This window comes from Ambystoma mexicanum, chromosome 13 (genome assembly GCF_040938575.1).
Source record: "Ambystoma mexicanum isolate Mex_15411 chromosome 13, UKY_AmexF1_1, whole genome shotgun sequence".
Classification (NCBI taxonomy): Eukaryota; Metazoa; Chordata; class Amphibia; order Caudata; family Ambystomatidae; genus Ambystoma; species Ambystoma mexicanum.
Window position 1 is genome coordinate 692,922,925 of NC_090938.1, and position 18,326 is coordinate 692,941,250.

Below are 18,326 nucleotides of genomic sequence, written 5' to 3' on the forward strand. Positions count from 1 at the left end.
TTGTCCATGTCCCCTACCCAGAACATAATGTCCCCTCTTTTGCACGTAACGTTGCCCAAAAATGATACTCAGCAAAGTGCCAACTGACATTGTTATTGCCATCAACGCCTTTCACAGATGGCATTACTTCCCCGTGCATGCCATGGCACTGCGGAAGTCTGGTGATGTGCAAGGATGAGGCAGTGTGAGATTGTGGGTGCCAAGGGAGGGGGGGCGGGCAGTGCATAGAGCACAGTGAGATGAGGGAGAGGAAGTAAAGGAGGGGGATCGTTAGGGTCACTCTGCACATGTATGGAAGGCGAGGGGAAGGGTAACAGGGTAGAGAATGGTTGTTGCAGGGCTTTCCCCACAAACACATAAAGAAAGTGGGGCCCACAGAGAGTTAAGTGATATTGTGGAGGTCCGCCCTGCATGACAAATCCAGGAGTCAGGCATTGCAGAGCACATTGACAGGGAACGGACAGGAATTGCAGAGGAAGAGAGGAACTGTGTCTGTAAAAAGATGGTAGCGCTATATTGAGAGACTCCCCTTGTGCTGGGGAGGACTCCCCCCCCCCCCCCCACCCCCCCGCCCCCTAACACCCCAAATCAGGCAGCCCTACTATACTTCGCTTACGTTTTCTTTTAGCGCTGGCCTTATTGAAGACTCATATAGAGCCGCCTAAACCTCCCGTGACCGCAGTGAGCCAAGAACCAGGCCGGGGTATATAAAGAATATATATTTATTTTAGTTATAAGCGCAATGAATAGTAACTGTTTTCAATCACAGCCACCACCTTCTTTGTGGCAGAAAAACATGGCTTCAATTACAAAACACACTTTTCCTACATTTACATTTCGCTCACAGACATGGAACACAGGCTAAATAGCCGTCCAAAACTCTTTTCTCATGAGCCCAGTTGAATGTTGAATTCCAATAATAATGTGGCACAATGCTAGAACATAATCTTCATGTTTCTGGCTGAAAGTTAGTGTCGCACATATGCACACATTTCGTTTTATGGAAGGTAGTTCACCCTCAAGGCTTGAGATATGGGGTTCCCTGCGCACTCAAAATGCGAGCATTTGAAATTACAGGTTTGTAAAAATGCTTGTTGCAAAAATTACCCCAATATTTAGATTAGGAATAGACACATAGGGCCTCATTACGAGTCCAGCGGTAACCGTGCCAGTGCAATCGGCGGGTTGCCGCCGGACTCGCAACTTTTTACCAGCGCCTGACTTGCCAATGCCACCGCGAGATTGCAAGTCCAGCAGCCCGGGAAGTCAGGCGCCGGTAAAATGTAAGTCCCAATTTCCGTAGAGTCCGATAGGACTCTATGGGAGTGGGGACTCTGAAGCACCGGCACCGTTAATGGTGCCTGCGCTTCCGTGAAGAGTCTGCCTACCTTGGCTGCTGAGCCCAGCAGGGTCAGACCTGTCGGCCACAGCGGCAACGGTAGGCAAACACATAGTTTGCTAGTCCGGAAACAAGGGTGGCGGTGAGGGTTTATAGTAATAATTTTGAAACCAATAATGTCGAAAGTCATTTTTTCGAGAAAAAAAAATGTCTTAATGCATTTTTTTTTTCGAAATGGGGGGGTCCCCCCCAACCACCCTTTTTTAAAAAAAAATGTTTTGTTTTCCCATTTTTTTTTTTATCCCGAACCCCAAAATAAATATATAATTACAAAAAACGGAATTCGACTTTTTTTTTTGCGACATTATTTTTTCGAAAAAATGACCGACCACCCCGGTGAGCTTACCAGCACCCTTGTTTCCGGACCGGCAAACTTGTAATGAGGCCCAGAGTTTTTGTTTATTTATTTATTGGACATTTGTATGGTGCCTATATACAAGTGTTTACAGGTGCCACAAGACAAGAAGGGGGGAGCATGGGATATCATAAGAAAACAGCAATAAGAACAAATAAACTGTTATATTGGCCATGTGACAATCCTACCGTGCAAGTGATTGACAAGATGATAAGTGTGAGGGGGAAGGAGGAGAAATGCAATAGTGGGGTGACCCCATGGGTGGTGTGGGGGTAGGAAGGCAAGTGCTATTCAGGCCAGGGCGGCTAGTCCTGGGGGAAAGAGGGGCGGGAGGAAAAGTGCAGTGGACGGGAGGACTGGGTTGGGATAATCCAGGAAAGGGAGGCCGAGGGAAAAATGCAGGTGATGGATGCTGGGAAAGGACTGGTAGGGGAGTGGTCTGGTCCCTGTATGACTCTGAAGGGTCCAGGCCCCAGTCGCAGCAGCAGGTGGCGAGCTTATCACGGGAGGGAGAGAGGGAAGGAAGAGGTGAAAAGGAAGGTCTTGAGAAGTTTGTGGAATGTAAGAAGATCTGGCTCAAGTCTGATGGGGAGAGGGTTGCTGTTCCAGAGGGAGGCATCAGCCGAGGAGAGGGATCTACCGTCCATTCTCTGCTTGGAGAAACGGTTGACCTGCAGAGAGTTGGAGCCAGAAGACTGAAGGATTCTGGTGGGGAGGTATTTAGGGAGGGAAAGCTGGATGTAGTGAAGTCGCAGGCTCCAGACAGCCTTGTGGATGATGTAAAGGGTTTTGATTTTGATATTTGCAGTAACCGGGAGCCAGTGTAGACTTTAGGGCTGGAGAGATGTGGTCCCTGGGCTTGAGACCAAGGGTAAGTCGTGCAGTCCTATTCTGAATTAGTTGGAGGGGGCGAAGGGTGGAAAGAGGAATGTTGATCAAGAGGCTTTTCCAGCGGTCAAGCCTAGGGAGAACCAGGGCTCGGGAGACATTGAGCATCTGGGGGTGGGGGAGGGGTGAGGAAAGGTAGAATGCCCCTGAGGAGATGAAGCTGAACATTGGACTTCTTGGCAAGGTCTGTGATGTGTGGAGAGAAGGAGAGAGAGGAGTCAAAGATGATCCCAATGTTTTTTGCATCACAAGTGGGTGAGGGGAGGGGACCCAAGGAGTCTGGCCAGATAGTGAGGGGGAAGCTGGGAGCAGGCGTCCCAAAGAGAAGGAAATCAGTCTTGCTGGCATTGTGGCAGAGATTGTTGGCAGAACACCATGCCTGAATAGCTGTCCGGTTTAGAGGTATAAGGGAAGAGGAGGAGGAGGAGGGGGAGAAGGAGAAGGAGAAGGAGTGGGAGGAGGAGGAGGAGGAAGAAGAAGAAGAGGAGGAGGAGGAGGTGCCGCCATGGCAATGGGATAGAGCGCCAAGGGATGCCACAGATAGAGAGTGAGGTGGAGGATGGAAAAGGGCCCATTTGAACTTGGGAGGGTCTGTTGGAGGGGAAAGAGATAAGCTACTCCAGTGCCCTGTCCGTGATGCCTATGGTATCACAGAGACGGTTTATGAGGAGGGAGCGGTCAAAAGCAGAGGAGTGATTGAGGAGATCAGAACAGAAGGCGTGTTTGAGTCCAGATTAGAGAGTAGGTGTTCTCTGGTATTCGGGAGAGCAGTTTCAGTGCCTCTGGCTTCCCTGAAACCGCACTGGTGGTCATGGAGGCAGCCCACCATTTCGTCTTGGAGGGCCAGTTGGGGGATGACCAGCTTCTCCATGAGTTTTCCCAAGAAAGGGGTGATGGAAGTAGGTCAATAGTTAGCCGGGCAAGAGGGGTCAGCAGATTGCTTTTTTAGGCAAGGTTGCACAAGGAAATGGCTGAGGGAAAGAGCCTGTGAGAAAAGTGGTTGCAGAGGTCAGCAAAGGCCGGGGCAAAGGTGTCTGTTGTCCTTGATGGTTCTGGAGGAGCAAGGTAGCACCTGTTTAGAGGAGACTTTCATAGAGTGGACAACTCTAGAGATCTCATCTGGTGCAATGCGAGAGAGGGAGTAGAGTATGGGGGAGATTCTGAAGAGGTGGAAGGAGGAGGGAGGTGGGAGGCGGGAGCAGATGGCAGAGAGTACAGGATGTCAGGAGTGCAAGGCCAGTGCGGAGCATAAGGCCTGGGAGGGAGGAGGAGGAGGAGGAGGAGGAGGAGGAGAAGAGACTACAGTAGGATTAGCGAGTTCCTTGCAGATTTTAAAGAGTTCAGCCGTGTTATTGGTGTGTCCAGAGATGCAGGCTTGGACATGAGCCCTCTTCTTGGAGCAGATGGAGAGACGGTATTCCCTTTGGAGTAGGCGGCAGGCCAGTTTGTCTGGGAATGAGCTAGATGTCTGCTACTGCCGCTTTGCACTTTCCTTTCAAAGCGGCTAAGTCGGAGTCCTACCAAAAGTTGAATTTGGTGGCAGGCTTAATGCGGATCCTCATGACGGGGGCAAGGATGTCCAGGGTGTTAGTGATCGAGACAGTGTTAGAGGGAAGAGTCCAAATAAAGTGGACGTGGCAGTGCAGGGGAAGGAGACTGGGGACACAGGAGGTCAAGGAAGAAAGAGAGGAGCGGTCCGACCAGGAGAGACCAAGTGGGAAGATGCAAAGTGAGCCAAGAACACTTCCCATCTAGTGCCGCCAGTAATGGGTGAGGAGGAGAAAGGGGAGAGGCCGGAGGCCATATGAGGGGTCCGTAGGTTATTTGAAGGAACAGCAAAGAGAATGTCAGTGATAGTTTGTTAGTTGGTCTGGAGGAAGCATTGATGTAGGTGTCTGCAATGGGCAGACCATGGTTTGATCCTAGGAGTGCCTTTTTTAGTTTCTTCCTTCCAGACTGTGAGAGAGAAGGTTAGGAGATCGAGAAACAGTTTGAGAAAATATGGGAGACTGAGAGCACCATGGGGAAGGGAGGAAGACGGTGGGTTTGGGGGGAGAGGTCAGAGGATAGCAGGGAGCGAGTCAGAGGCATTATGCAATGATAGAACAGCACCGGGCGGCCAAGCAGACAGAACACAATAGGTGCGCTGTAAATGCTACAGTTTACAGAATCATAGACACGTTTGTTAATGTAACCTAAATTTGATTTTTACACAAGCACTCTAAAGCATACAAAAATTAAATGGCTGCTCAGATGGAAACAAAGAGTATAGAAAAAAGGTAAGGTATTGATCTTTTTTGAAGCAGGGAGATAGGAGAGCATTAGGAGAGCAGACTTTAGAGTGTATAACATGGAGGTAATGCCGTTGGTGCTAGATCAGGGGGTACAGATAGGCAGTGTGGAGAGGAGCAGGCAGCAGTTTCCACAGAGATCGAAAAGGAAAGAGGATGGGGCAATGTGCCACATGGCTGCTTACCAGGGCAAGTGGAACTGATTGGAAACCTTTATGGTTATAGTTTGAGGAGGTTACAGAGAGAGGTGCTCCTTCATGCTCCGACAGGCTCAGACAGGGGCCTAGTAGTGGCCCTTTGTCTGGGGTCGGCTTAGCCTGCCGGCTTCCAGATTAAATGTTAAGGTCCCAGGCTGGCCAGTCATTAGTGAGGCACTCCTGGCTGGTGAGGCACTGCATTGATGAAGATCATGTCAGCCATGAAGGAAAGGAAGGTGACACTATGTAGAACAGCAGCCCCACCAGGGCTAGCAGGATGTTCTGTTTACAAGATTGCACCAGGATGCACAGCTCAACGTACAAGGGTAACAGGCCTCACTCGGCTAAATTCTCAGGATATTTTAAAAACAAGACATACATCACACGTTCAGTATTGGATACATGAGGTCTCACTTTTGCAAAGCACCTCTTGCTCGCCCCCCCCAACCCGCCCCAAAAACCTAAGCATCAATGACATGCAACACCCTTCTGTTCAAAGGCTGGTTCTAGGGAGTGGGGACAATTTAGAAGTTTTGTTTTCCAGACACCCCCAACCCATGTAAAGACCATGTTGGGAACACCTTGAGAAAGTTGGGGGGTGATTATGAATTCTGTTTTTTTTAGACCCTCCCACCTTCTCTTAAAGGCCCCCTTGCTCACTGTGCTCAGAGGGGCACAGCTCCACCTCACTGATGATGCCCAGCAAGGCTGAAACACGTGTATGGGGTTGCTATTGGTACTCTTGTTCAGAAGGGAATTGCCATAGCATTTCGGTGCTGGACTGCCCATGTGGGCGGGTCAAAGACTGATATGCAAATGGATATTTTCCATCTTTGATGGGTACATTGAGCTAAAATGTGGACTCTGGAGTGGGTACAATCCCATAGAACAGGCAATTTCTGCAATTTTTGCCATGTTCATTCTCATAGAGGGGCGCCCATGACTAATTTTTTGATATTTTAAAAACGAGACCTACATCACACGTTCAGTATTGGATACATGAGGTCTCACTTTTGCAAAGCACCTCTCCCCCCCCCCCCCCCACCCCAACCCCCAAAAACCTAAGCATCAATGACATGCAACACCCTTCTCTTCAAAGTCTGTGTCTAGGGAGTGGGGACAGTTTAGAGGTTTTGTTTTCAGACCCCCCTCACGTAAAGACCCATGTTGGGAAAGCCTTGGGAAAGTTGGGGGATGATTATGATTTTTTTTTTTTTTTTTAGACCCCCCCACCTCCCTTCTCTTAAAGGCCCGTGCTGGGGAAGTTGGGCAGTTTAGAATGTTCTTTTGTGGGACTAAGGGTACTCTCTGGTTAAAAACAATGTTGAAAGAGTGGTGACAATTGTGAATTTTGTTTTTAAGATGACAATACCTTTTATTTAAAAGCAAGTTTTGGGAATAGGTTCCAGTTGGGAATTTTCATTGTAGAGACAAGTATCTTTTGGTTTGAAAGGCAAGGTTTTGAGACGGTGACAATTATCAATTTCGTTTTGGTGGCAAGTATATCTTTTGCTGGAAAAACAAGTTTTGGTAAGGGGTTCAGTTGGGAATTTTCATTTTAAGAAGGGACACCCCTTCTCATGAGAGATGTTGGGTTGACAGGAAAATCAAGGCGCCCCAATTACTTTAAATTACTATCTTGTTTCTTCCTGCTAGGAGGAGGGGTGAACGTTTTGAATTCATCCAAGCTCCCCCCCTGCATAAATATATTGGGAGTTAATTAAATTATACAGTCAAATTGCTAAGGGTCTACATAATTGCCCCCCCTCCACTAATGGAAGAGAAACCACTATGAAAGGGAATGGGATAATTAAATAGATCCCCACGCTGGCATTTGGCTGGACAATTTACTTACCTACTAAAAACAGGGTTCTGACCAGCACTTCAGTCAATGGAATTCCACAGCACTGTTCCCTCTATGGTCTGAAGGAAGCCTAAAGCCACTGTTTTCTGGTCTCCCCAGCAATAGACAGCTCCTGCCCTCTTTTAGTATTTTCACCGAGATGCAATTTTGGCAGATGTCCTTTGGTGATTTTTGGCAGTTATCCCCTCTTCCACAGTGCAAGACCTTTTTACTCTCTAAGCTGCACCCAAAGAAACTGAACATTAGGCAGTGCTAACTTATGATCTCGCTAACAGGATTGGACATTTACATTTCTATCCACCCCAGGTCCAGCCTCTCTGTACGTATTGGTTCAGGAGTCGTGAATAGAAATATTGCAACTATTTACTAATAAATGCCATGACATATATTCTGCTTCAGCTAATCATGGGGGATTTGATAAAATGACATCCGTGTTCGCACCATGTTGCACAGGTGCGTGCCAATTGTTCAGCATTTATACAAAAAGTATAATAGTTATGAACATGCAATTTACTCTCTAGATACTTAATTTCACGCTCCATCAGCTTGCCATTTCTTAAATTCAGGACATTTTCGGAGCAGCCAGAAACAGAGTTCAGGTGATAACATGATTTCCAAAAATTGCATGCCGATCAAATTTATATCAGAATAACCAGCTAGTTAATAGCTTTCAAATGACCTATGAATGGACGCAGTGCGACTTATTGTTGCTGAAAAAATCTCGAGTTATGATAGTCCATTTAAAGTCATGGGAAATCTTCATGTATGCAATGTCTCGTTTCTCCAGGCCAGTTTAATTTCTTGGCAAACATGTGACCAGAGCCTCCTGCACTGTGTTTTTTTTGTTAAGGCTGGGGTAAAAGCCGTTAGCCTCTTTGTTGTTTGAAGGTTGGTGGGCTGAGAATATCCTTATCATACAAGGGACAATTCACCTCTGCCCTGTGATGCCATAAGGCAATGCTGATATCTGGCACGTTGTCCTATTATCTGAAGTTGACCACAATTTGGATCTCAAAACCTTCTATTTCTTGGTGTTTTTACCCACCCAGGGATGATTGTCACTTGATTGTAGTTGTAAATAACTGGTATACATGAGCCACAAAGGGATCTCCTTTCCAGATCAGCAGGCCAACAGTGGGGAAGTCATTTGTGAATTCTGCCCAAATACAAGCAATAGGGTCTGCTTCAGGCCTAAATGAAATGTACATGTGACCCCTGGAAACCACGTTGCCTTTTCTTTTCAATTGTTGCCGGTATTTTGCATGTGAAGCATAACATATTTAATACATTGCATCTTGACAACACACACCAAGTCTTTTCCCAGATATCTTTATTTTAGCAGGGGAACATTTTTCTCATGTCTTGCTTTCAAACTGCAAAACACACATGCAAAGGCCTTTTAGTTTGTGTTTCAAAAGCCTGCTTTTCATGAAGGAGGGGTCTTTGATTTTCTTCTGCAAATGCGAATTAAAGTGTTTTTCAGTTCGACCTTTCCTTTTGTAATGAAAGATAGGCATTTTGACTTGGAATGCTTGGCCATTCACATAGCTCTTCTGTGTTTTACTTGCAGATACGCAACAGTCTGCATTAATATTTTCAGTGTGGACGTTTTTGGAAGCTGGTGGGTAATTTTTCCAGTGGGCTTTTCAGTTATGTTTGTTTGGGCATTTGATTAATCCCCACATGCCCTCCCACCCCGCGATGTTTCTTCCATGATTCTTTCGTGGGGAAGAGCAGGAGAGAGTGGGGGTTTCTTCCAAAGTCCTTTTTATTTTATTTCTCTTTGTTGGAGCCCATCTGACTCAATTTCTTTCCTTGTGTAGTGGGCACTCAGGTCAAAACAGAGTGACAAAGTGTACATCAAGCTGAAGATTGTGGGGTGGAACTTTTCAGACACCAAGAGAAGCAAGTCATTCTCCTGGTTCCGAACTGGGAGTTTTGCTAGAGACGCCAGGGGAAAGGAGCCATTCCCCCTGATTTTATTGGAAAAACTAGATCTACTCTAGGGGAAGGGAGTAGATGTTTTGGGGGGTAAAACCACCAATCCAAGCATTTATGTTGCAAGAGAACATTCTTTTAAACACTATTCGAGCATCAGGAAAAGGGAAACATTCTCCTGGAGAATGAATGTTCTGTTAGATTATCCTTTAGTTGTAGTCTGAGAGATAGAAGTAGGTTGTGACACAGGATGGTGGCGTTTGTTTTGATGGACGTTCTGACAGACCCTTTAGTATTAGTTTTGAGGCAGGGAACCCCCTCTTATAAGATGGGGATATTGACAGCCTTTTTATGCACACATAGGTCTATACCCTCCACCATCCCACCTTTGTGTCAGCTTCCTTCTTTGACACCCTTACACTATGTATAAGAAAGTTTTACGCTGCTATTGTTTCATTGCTGCCACCACAACCACACTTCCCTGTGCTGACATACCGTAGGTCCCTTTGGCCTTCTGCTATGTTGCCACCAGCATGGATGGAGTCTTTTCCGAAACTGTGATTTTCAGAGCACTTTAGTTGACTTTGTTTACCTGCTGTCGTCAAGCAAAGCTGGTGGGGCTCCATCATGTTTAGCTCAGTGGCTTCCCTGATTATGTTTGTATGAGATGTATAAAGGGCAACCCAGTTGGTAAGCAACTGGAGAATGTACATAGGGGCATAACCAGGGGTTTACAAGTAGGCTGAAATAACTTTTAATCATGGGCTGAATGGATTGGGAGGTTTGTTTACCATCCTCCCCAAGGCTTCTGTGTAGTCTGTCAGACGCTTGAGCTGTGTGAGTTGCTGCTGTTCTAACACATGCTCAGTCTGGAAGCTGGTGTTGCTTCTTATACTGCTGTAGTTAAAGGAAATGAGCAATTTGATTGGTGGGTCCGTTTTGCTCATGGCATCATCTTGTACTTAGCCCTAGATCAATTGTTCCACCGCCTCTCAATTCATATGGCAGGTGAACTGGATTTTGAGTTAGCTGAAGTCAGTTCTTGCCCTGGTCCCTACGGCTGTAGTCCTGAAAGTCGAGTCCTTCATATTGGCCTCCGGTGGTGCCATCATAGGAGGCTGCTGATCCGATTGGATCTCTACTGAACCAATTAATCCGATCGCAAGCTCTAAGCACCCCTATGCTGAAGGTGAGGACTTGCGCTCTGCTCCTTTCCTTACTGCCCAGTGGTTTCTCCCAGACTTTCATCGGCGATACACGCTGAGGTTCAAGGCCACTGTGCTACTCTGCAGCTCAAGCGCCTATCGTCGACCCGCATCCGTAGCCAGTTTTCAGCAAATCCTCCGCTTCCCTTGAAACTGTGGAACATGCAGTCTGGGCTGAATTCTCTTGGGGGTTTTGCCCAGTTGCAGGAACGCTGAAGGTGTTCGTTGTATCCGCCTCTATAATGCCCTCTGCAGGTTCTGCAGTAAATGTACCCTCTCTCAGAAGTAAGCCTTTTGGGGTTGGCCATTTTGGGACTGGGGCAGTTCTGAGGTATCTTCTTTATACTTCATAGAGAGGTTGGCTTTTCCTCGCTTCCGGGTGTCAAGGATATGCCCTTGTCATAGGGGGACCTAGCTATTTTGGGCGTTGGCCCGGAGGGCAAAGGCTATCCCCTACCTCGCTCCTTGGCAGCGCCAGCAGGCAGCCAGACAAGTGCCTTTTGCACCATCGCTTGACAGTGCATCATTTTAAGGGATGCACACTTTCACAGTCTATAGTTAAATGGAATTCATCCTCCCAGTTTAATATTCATTGACTTGGGGATTTCAGCGGGAGCAGTTGCCAGGGTCATTGAAAGAAACGGCTTAGCTCGCAAACAACTATAAATATAATTAAGCCACCTTCAGCCAGTTCCTCTCTGATGGACCGATATCATTTATTTCTGAAACCTCCTGGGTTTGAAGGCAATCCTACTCCTATGGCTGGGCCGACTCGTGCCATTCACAACAACCATTCACTTGGGTAATGATAGCTATTAGTATTACACTGCCTGAGGAATCGGACATGAAACAATATTTTACAAAATTAGTATTAAACACGTTCCTGTACGTTGCTGTTTTGACTATTTGGGTGGGGGGGGGGTACTCCAAGTGCTGCCTGCCAGCCAAAAGCCATTGGAATGGAAAGTAAAGATGGGGGTGAGGGGGATGGCATGCGCCACTAAGGCCCATGCGGGTCCTTGTGGCACCCCTGCTTCCCTTACTGCCCCTGGGATCTTTCTGAGTAAGCTCTGTGCTGTTAAGGGTGGGGGGGGGTGCATTTTCTTCTGAATGCTAATGCCTTAATTGCAGCTATAAATAAGCTCTCCGCATAGTGAATGGTCTTCACCCAGTGTGCCTTCAGCCACTTGACTTATAAGCAGAATACGTGCCCTTGCATCTGCTCCTTGCAATGAATTCCTGTTCAAAACCAGCTTTGGCACATAGAACAGTTTTGGCCCTTGTATAGGGATTAGGTAGGTATTTGCTGCCAGCTCTTGCCATTTTATAGTTCTGGCGGTAGCATTATGCGAGTGCCTGAAAAAGGCCTATGCCGTGTTTACATAAAAGCTAAAACTGTTTGATTTGATTTACCAGTACGTGTTTCCTTTTCCTTTTACCATTCTCCCTTTCTTTCTCTCTCGCCTTCCCTCCCTTCCTCTCCTTCTGTTTTCTCACCCCCCCTTTCTCTCTCGGATTCTTTGACTGACTGATTCTTGACGGCCACTTTCCTGCTGCACCTCTTTGCCTCCCTCTCTATGCGTTTATTTTTTTTAAATCCTCCACCTCCACCATCTATCTCCCTCTTTTCCTCTACCTCGCTGTCTTTCTCCCGCCCTCTACCCTCCTGCCTTAACCTTCTCATTGGGGCTCATTATAACTTTGCCAGGGCGGTAATAACATGCGGTAATTCTGTTCACCAGCACGTTACCGCACAGGCAAACTACAATCTTGCCGGTGAGGCACCTGAGTTGCCTCCAGTGAAGAGCTGTAGGTAGGTCGGGCACCTTACCAGCAATCCGATATTACCGGTGCCGGTAATACCAGAAAATTCCCCCATGGAGTCAAATAGGAGTCCATGGAATGGGGATTTACTACCATTGCCGGCCCTCATAATCCAGTGGTAATACCAGTGGATCGAGTGCAGGTAACTGTATTAGTTTGCCGGTATCCTGCAGTATTACCACCAGAATACTGGCAAACCCATAATGCGGCCCATTATCTTTCACACTCCCATCACTAACTGGAGGGACGTCTATTTTATGCAAATATATAGAATATAAATTCCAAAAAATATGAAAAGTGTCTTCAGTAAGCTTGTTTTTCCCCTCCAAGGATATGATGGGTTCAGTCTAGGTATGTTGTCCATTGCATAATATGACCAGATGCTGCTAGAAGGGGACGTACTAAAAGGAATGGCATGCTAGAACCATAGAATATAATGCCAATAGACAATTAGCAACCTTCCTCCTTAATCCACTTACCCGCCGCAGCAGCTTCCCTGGATTTTGGTTTTCTGGCTGAAATGGTAATGGAAGAGGGGCTCCGTAGGGAACCCCGCCTTCTACAATAATGGTGGCCATCTTGGCAAAGTATTTTGATTGAATGGGACGTGTGCGGCGTCCCATTCAATGAATGAATGAGATGGGGGGTTTTTTGCGTTTTTTCCAGTTACTGCTTTGGTAACTCAGGGTGCTAATGGCGTTAGTAACCTGTTCCACGGGCTGCCCTCGTTTCGCTCGGGCCGTTAACTCGGGTTGCCGGGCCGTTACCTTCCTGTGTAGCCTGTTGAACGGGTCTCTGAAGCCACATAATGGGTAGGGAGCCAACTGTGTCATTCAAAAAAATATCCGAAGACATGGCACCTAGAACCTTGGCACAGTTACTCCCTGTTAGGTGGCAGGTTCAAAGACTGATATTGCTTAGAATGACAGCTGGTCATAATGGCGTTACCACGGCTTTGACATTAACGGCAGAATGGAATGCCAATAGATTATAATAGAGAAGAACATTGGAAGTGCCGTTAAGGCAAAACCCAGAGACGTGTCGCAGAATGTTTGTCACAAGCAGCACAGCCTGAATATAGCGGTGGGTCCTGTGAGTGACGGGTTGAATGTCGTCTACATCCTTGGGTGGGTGACATTCAATAGCAGATCATTGGTTATAATGAGTGGCTCCTTTAGTTCGGATTTTCTTCTGATTTTAATCAATTTCCATTCTATTGTATGTGGCCCATATGTGGACAATTCAATGATCTATCGCTCTCTGAGCCTGCCCTTCTACTCGGGAATGCCCTAGTTTTAGGGGTCATTATGCATAATCACACCCCTAGAACATATACTACTCTACTCGGGACCTACCCACGCCAAGGAAGTTTGTGTTCCCTTGAATGGTTTTGTCTAAATGGTCTCTCCCTATTGTAATCTATTGGCATTCGCTTCCGTCATTCTCCCTTGTAATGGAATATTCCTGTTGTTGCAAGCGGCAAAAAGCGCCTCTTGTTCTTTTTGCGCCATACGTCTTGCCTGCCCCTTGGCAGCCTCAGGTGGAGCTGGCAGCAGGGCGCAGAGGTGGCCAAGAGACGGCTGATCTTCACATCTCATGGGGACCAGGGGATGGCTTTTAAGTACAGACAAAATGCAACCCAAAACCCCATTATGGATTCTTTCTAGTGAAATAGACGTTTGTAAACTACTGTTTCCTGGCATTTCCACACATACTCTGGGAAGCTGCCAAGCACGGCCGAAATCGTTACTTATCAAGTAGAGGGGATGAGATCCAAGGAGGCACTCTGATACGGGAAGAAAGCCAATGCCCCGAACTTCAAGGAAGCGAGTACACACATAGAAGAACAGGACACCCCCTCTTCCCCACTAGGCAGACTAAGCACATGCAATCTTCATAGCAACAGCATATGGAAAGATGTCTGAGCATCCATTAAGATGCATACAGCTGGTGTTTCTCAGATCTCTTCCATGCCGCTAGTAGTGCTGCAATGCATCGCTGGGCTCCCAGTACCCTTGTGTATTCTGTGGACAGCCCCTTTCCGCTCTATAGACAGTACACTCACCCGCCCCCTGGGTATTAATGGCACCACTGCAAAGTTTCAGCAGCCATCTTTGTTAAGGACATACAAAATGCATTCTTCATATGGGAGGTTCACCATTTTATCCTCTCATCTCAGTGGATAGGTGTATGCCCCCGTTAATTTACTGCATTGAAAATCAATGGCGAACCTCCACCTGCATCGCTGGTGATAGTTGTTTGCATCAGAATCTGCCACAGGCGATCATGGTGGCAGTCATTTGGAAGGAGGTATTGAGGACCGTGGACGCCGCTAAAGCAACATGAAACTCGGCACAAAACACACAGGCTTCACATTGTCCTGTGTAAGTCAACACACGAAGGGGTTCTAAATGCCACTGAGCCCCGGGCAACCAAGACCACTGCATGGGCATCATGGCACTTATCTGCCCACACATTCACTGCAGTAGCAAGTGATGACAGATAATATGACCATGCATCTCTAAAAGAGACAATCCCAGAATTAAGTGGCATATTTAGGGCATCTGTTTTGTCTGCCTTCTGTGACCACTTGGACATCTTCATGAAATGATATGGTCTATGAAGGCAATAGAGGAAACCCTGTCCACATTACTCTCCTGTGCATTACATCTCGGGCACTGGCAAAGCTCTTTATCTATTGGGCTATTGACATGTGTGTCGGCAAGGTAGGCAATCATTAGTTTTGCTTATTCAGTGGCTCTGAAAGTGCTGCCTATAAGCTGAAACTGTTGTCATGGCGATTGAAGGTAGGAGAGGGCCTTTAGATGTGAGGAGGGGACACATCCTGTGGCTATGGTTTGATTATTTACTGACCCGTGCACCACCCATGGCCGTGCTGGTCCCTATGGCGATTTCACACCCACTGCCTGCCCCTCTCCATCCAAAAGACATCACCCCAAGATAGTATTGCGCCCAGCTGTGTTTTCTGATCAAACTCCTGAAAGGTAACACCTTAATTGAAGCCCTATACCAGCTTCTGATGTAATACAACTGTCTTAACCAAGTGTGCCTCTAGCCACTTGATTTCTAAGCCGTATGGGTGGGCTTGCATTGAATTATTGTATAAACAAGGTTTGGCAACGCCAAATGGGGATATTTTTAGGCAAGAAAACATTTATTTTAACTCTAAAACTGATACCATTTTGTTATCTAGACTTCTTTTCAGGTGCATGGATTACCAGGAGAGTAGATGCAGTCTTACTTTAAAGTTCCTTTATAAATCAGACACTAATAGCATTAGCTCTCCTTCATATGCTCCTGCCAAGTGCTCAGTTAAAGTCCAAGATGTGTGTGGATCACCTGCTCTGACAAACCTTCCTAAACCTGGTCGAACCCAATGTCCTGCAAGAAATAACTCGTGTTTCTGTTGGGCGCTAATCTCCTGCTAGGATAAACCCACCTGATTGTGGTGGCTATGATCTCCCACTAAGATAAACCCTGCAAATCCTAATGGGGGCTCTCCTCCTGCTCAGCCGAAACCCCCCTCATCCTCATGGGTCCTCATCTCCAAGCAGGATTCCGTGTTTAATGTTATTTTGCTTAACATTGACAGACCCCACCCTGCTGCCCCATTTGTGGCTGGATTCGGTCTCCCCTTCCCCACCTTTTCCTCCCAGCCAGGCTTAATCCGAAGCCTGACTGGGAGTGTGGTTCTGTTTGGGTTTTCGGTATCAAGGGTCCTTATGAATCCTATTGCAGGGATACCTAAATGCACCCCAAAGTGTCATAGACCGGGCAACCCTTTATGGTAGTCATGTGGCTAGGTTGGTGGTAGCTCCTGGCGTTATGTATGACTCAACTGAATGGAAACTATTTTACCTGGCTGTGTCATTTTTGACCCCTTACCCCATTTCACAAAATCGAGGTTGTCATAGGTCTGAGGGGTCACATGACTATCCCTCGCTCTTCTTTGTGTGTGGAGCAGAGAGAGGGGGCATTTTCTGGCTACTGGATGGCTGTATTTCCAGGATTGTGGGCTACAGTCCGCCTGAAAACAGTTCTGACTGGCATGTGCATATGGCTGTCTGGGATAGTGAAAAATAGATTAATGTGTGAGAACCTGTCCTGAGTGCAAGGGTATGTTTGGAGTGATGCCCATTTCTTTGAATGATACTTTGTGTGTCCCATCTCTTTCTCAATTCTCTCCTCTTTCTGCTCATTATGCTCTAACCTCCCTTAACTCTGGTCTGCTTCTACCCTTGATCTTCTTCACTTTTTTTACCCGCCTGCCCTTTTCACCCTTCTGGTAAAACCTCCTCAACCCTGGCTGGCGTTGGACCTCCTGTCCCTATGCTCCTCACTTCTCCGTTCTGAAAAATGTTGAAGAAAATCTCAGTCACAAGTTGATTTTCACTCTCTTCCCCTCTTTACATTCTGCTAAAAAAAAACAATACCCCTCTGTTCTTATTCTTTCACTCTGTCCTCAACACGTAGTTCATATTCTGAATCGTGTGCTATCTTTCCCTACACCTGACCGTTCCCTCTCTTCATCTCTTAACCATACAGACCTTTCTCAGATTTTACCAATAAAGTCCTGCTCTTGCGTTCCTCCATTCAATCAGCATCTATCCCTAATCGCACATCTCAATCCTTTTCTTCTCCTGTAGCCTGCACATTCTCCTCCTTTTCTCCACTTCCTGATTCCAACACTGCTTGCTATTTTGTTTGTGCCCATCCTACAGCCAATCCTCCTGACGCCATTCCCTCTTGTCTCATTCTTAAGATCTTTCCTTCTCCTCCCTCTTATCTAACCACTCTCTTCAGTCTCCTCCTCGTGGTTCCCCTTTTCCTTTAAACATGCAGTGGTTCTACCTATTCTTAAAAACCTTCTCTTGATCCTGTACTTCTGCCTGTACTCCTGCCTCTACCCTATCCCTCAACAATTAATTCTTGAATTGATTGTCTATTCCGAAGTATCTACATATCTTGATCAAAACTCTTTATCCTTATCAATCTGGGTTTCATCCTCGTCATTCTACGGAAATGCCCTTATTAGTGGCTTGAACTCTCTGCTTTCTGCCCGCCAAGCCTTACAATCTTTTATTCTGATTCTTCTAGACCTCTCATCTGCCTTTGACATTACGGACCACCTTCTACATCTTTCATCTCTTATCTCTGGGTTGCTCTGGTGCTGTCCTTAAATGGCTTGAGTCTTATCTCTCAGATCGTTCATTCTCCATTTCTTGGGCTGGAAAATCTTCTGCCACCTTTCCTTTGCACCATGATGTTCCTCAATGGTCTTTTCTTGGTCCTGTTCTTTTTTCACCTTTTATGATAGGTATGATATGATACGTTATTTATAACGTGCTTAATACCCAGAGGTTTGTAAGTGCGGACCCGGGGATCGAACCTCTGTTGCACAGTGTCGTCTTGCTTCGAAGGCGAGCACGTTGTCCCTGAGTTTTCCTTCCGGGACTTACTTAATCTCTTGTAGAAATGTTCTGTTTCTTTGGACTCTCCTGTCACTAGAGCTGGGCAAACTTGGTGGGGCTCGGGCCGGCCCGAGCCCCACTTGGGTCTCTGGCCTGGCCCCCCCACCCGTTTTTGGGTCAGTGCCTGCCCAGAACGGGTGCCGGCCATGAGCCCCACTAGTTGCCCACCCAGGACTTGGCTTAATGTTGTAAAGAAAAAAGATGTGCTCACTGTCTGCCTTTCTTCTGGTACCGGCCGCCTGACTGATGGTTCCTCCCCAGCCACTCATTGATTGGCTGGGGCAGGACAGGAATTCAGGCGGCCGGGGCAGTAAGTCAGGCGGCCGGGGCAGTAAGTCAGGCAGACACTCCCCTCCTGTAAGTGCTACCGGAACACCAGGAGGGTGTCTTTAAAAAAAAAAAAAGTTTTCCTGTGCCAGCCAATCATTGTTTGGCTGGGGCAGGACTGAAATACTTCCTGGTGGTGCTGTGAGGCAGCAGCACATTCAAACAGGTAACGGAGCCCCATTGTTGGCTACCAGCTCCTTTTCTTTCCTCAACCCCTTTAGCTGCCCCAGAACAGTTTTTTCCCCCTTTTCTTGGCCACCCCCGTCCCATTTAGCTCTTTCCGTTGCCCCTTAACCCCTTCAGCTGTCCCATACCCGTTTTGCCCCTTCTCTTGGCCCCCAGTCCCGTTTTACTCCTTCTCTTAACCCCCAGTCCCATTTAGTTCCTTTTTGTTGCCTCTTAATCCCTTTAGCTACCCCAGGCCTGTTTTGTCCCTTCTCTTGATCCAATCCCATTTAGCCCTTTTTGTTGCCACATAACCCTTCGAATTGCCCTAGTCCTGTTTTGCTCCTTTCCTTGACACCTATTCCCATCTAGCTCCTTGTG

General features: G+C 47.0%; 1 protein-coding gene across 2 annotated transcripts in view; it reads left to right on the forward strand.

Annotated features, from left to right (window-relative positions):
* ORMDL3 (ORMDL sphingolipid biosynthesis regulator 3) overlaps positions 1-18,326 on the forward strand; it is a 124,135-nt gene that overhangs the window by 66,509 nt on the left and 39,300 nt on the right. The gene's annotated exons all lie outside the window — the stretch shown is intronic.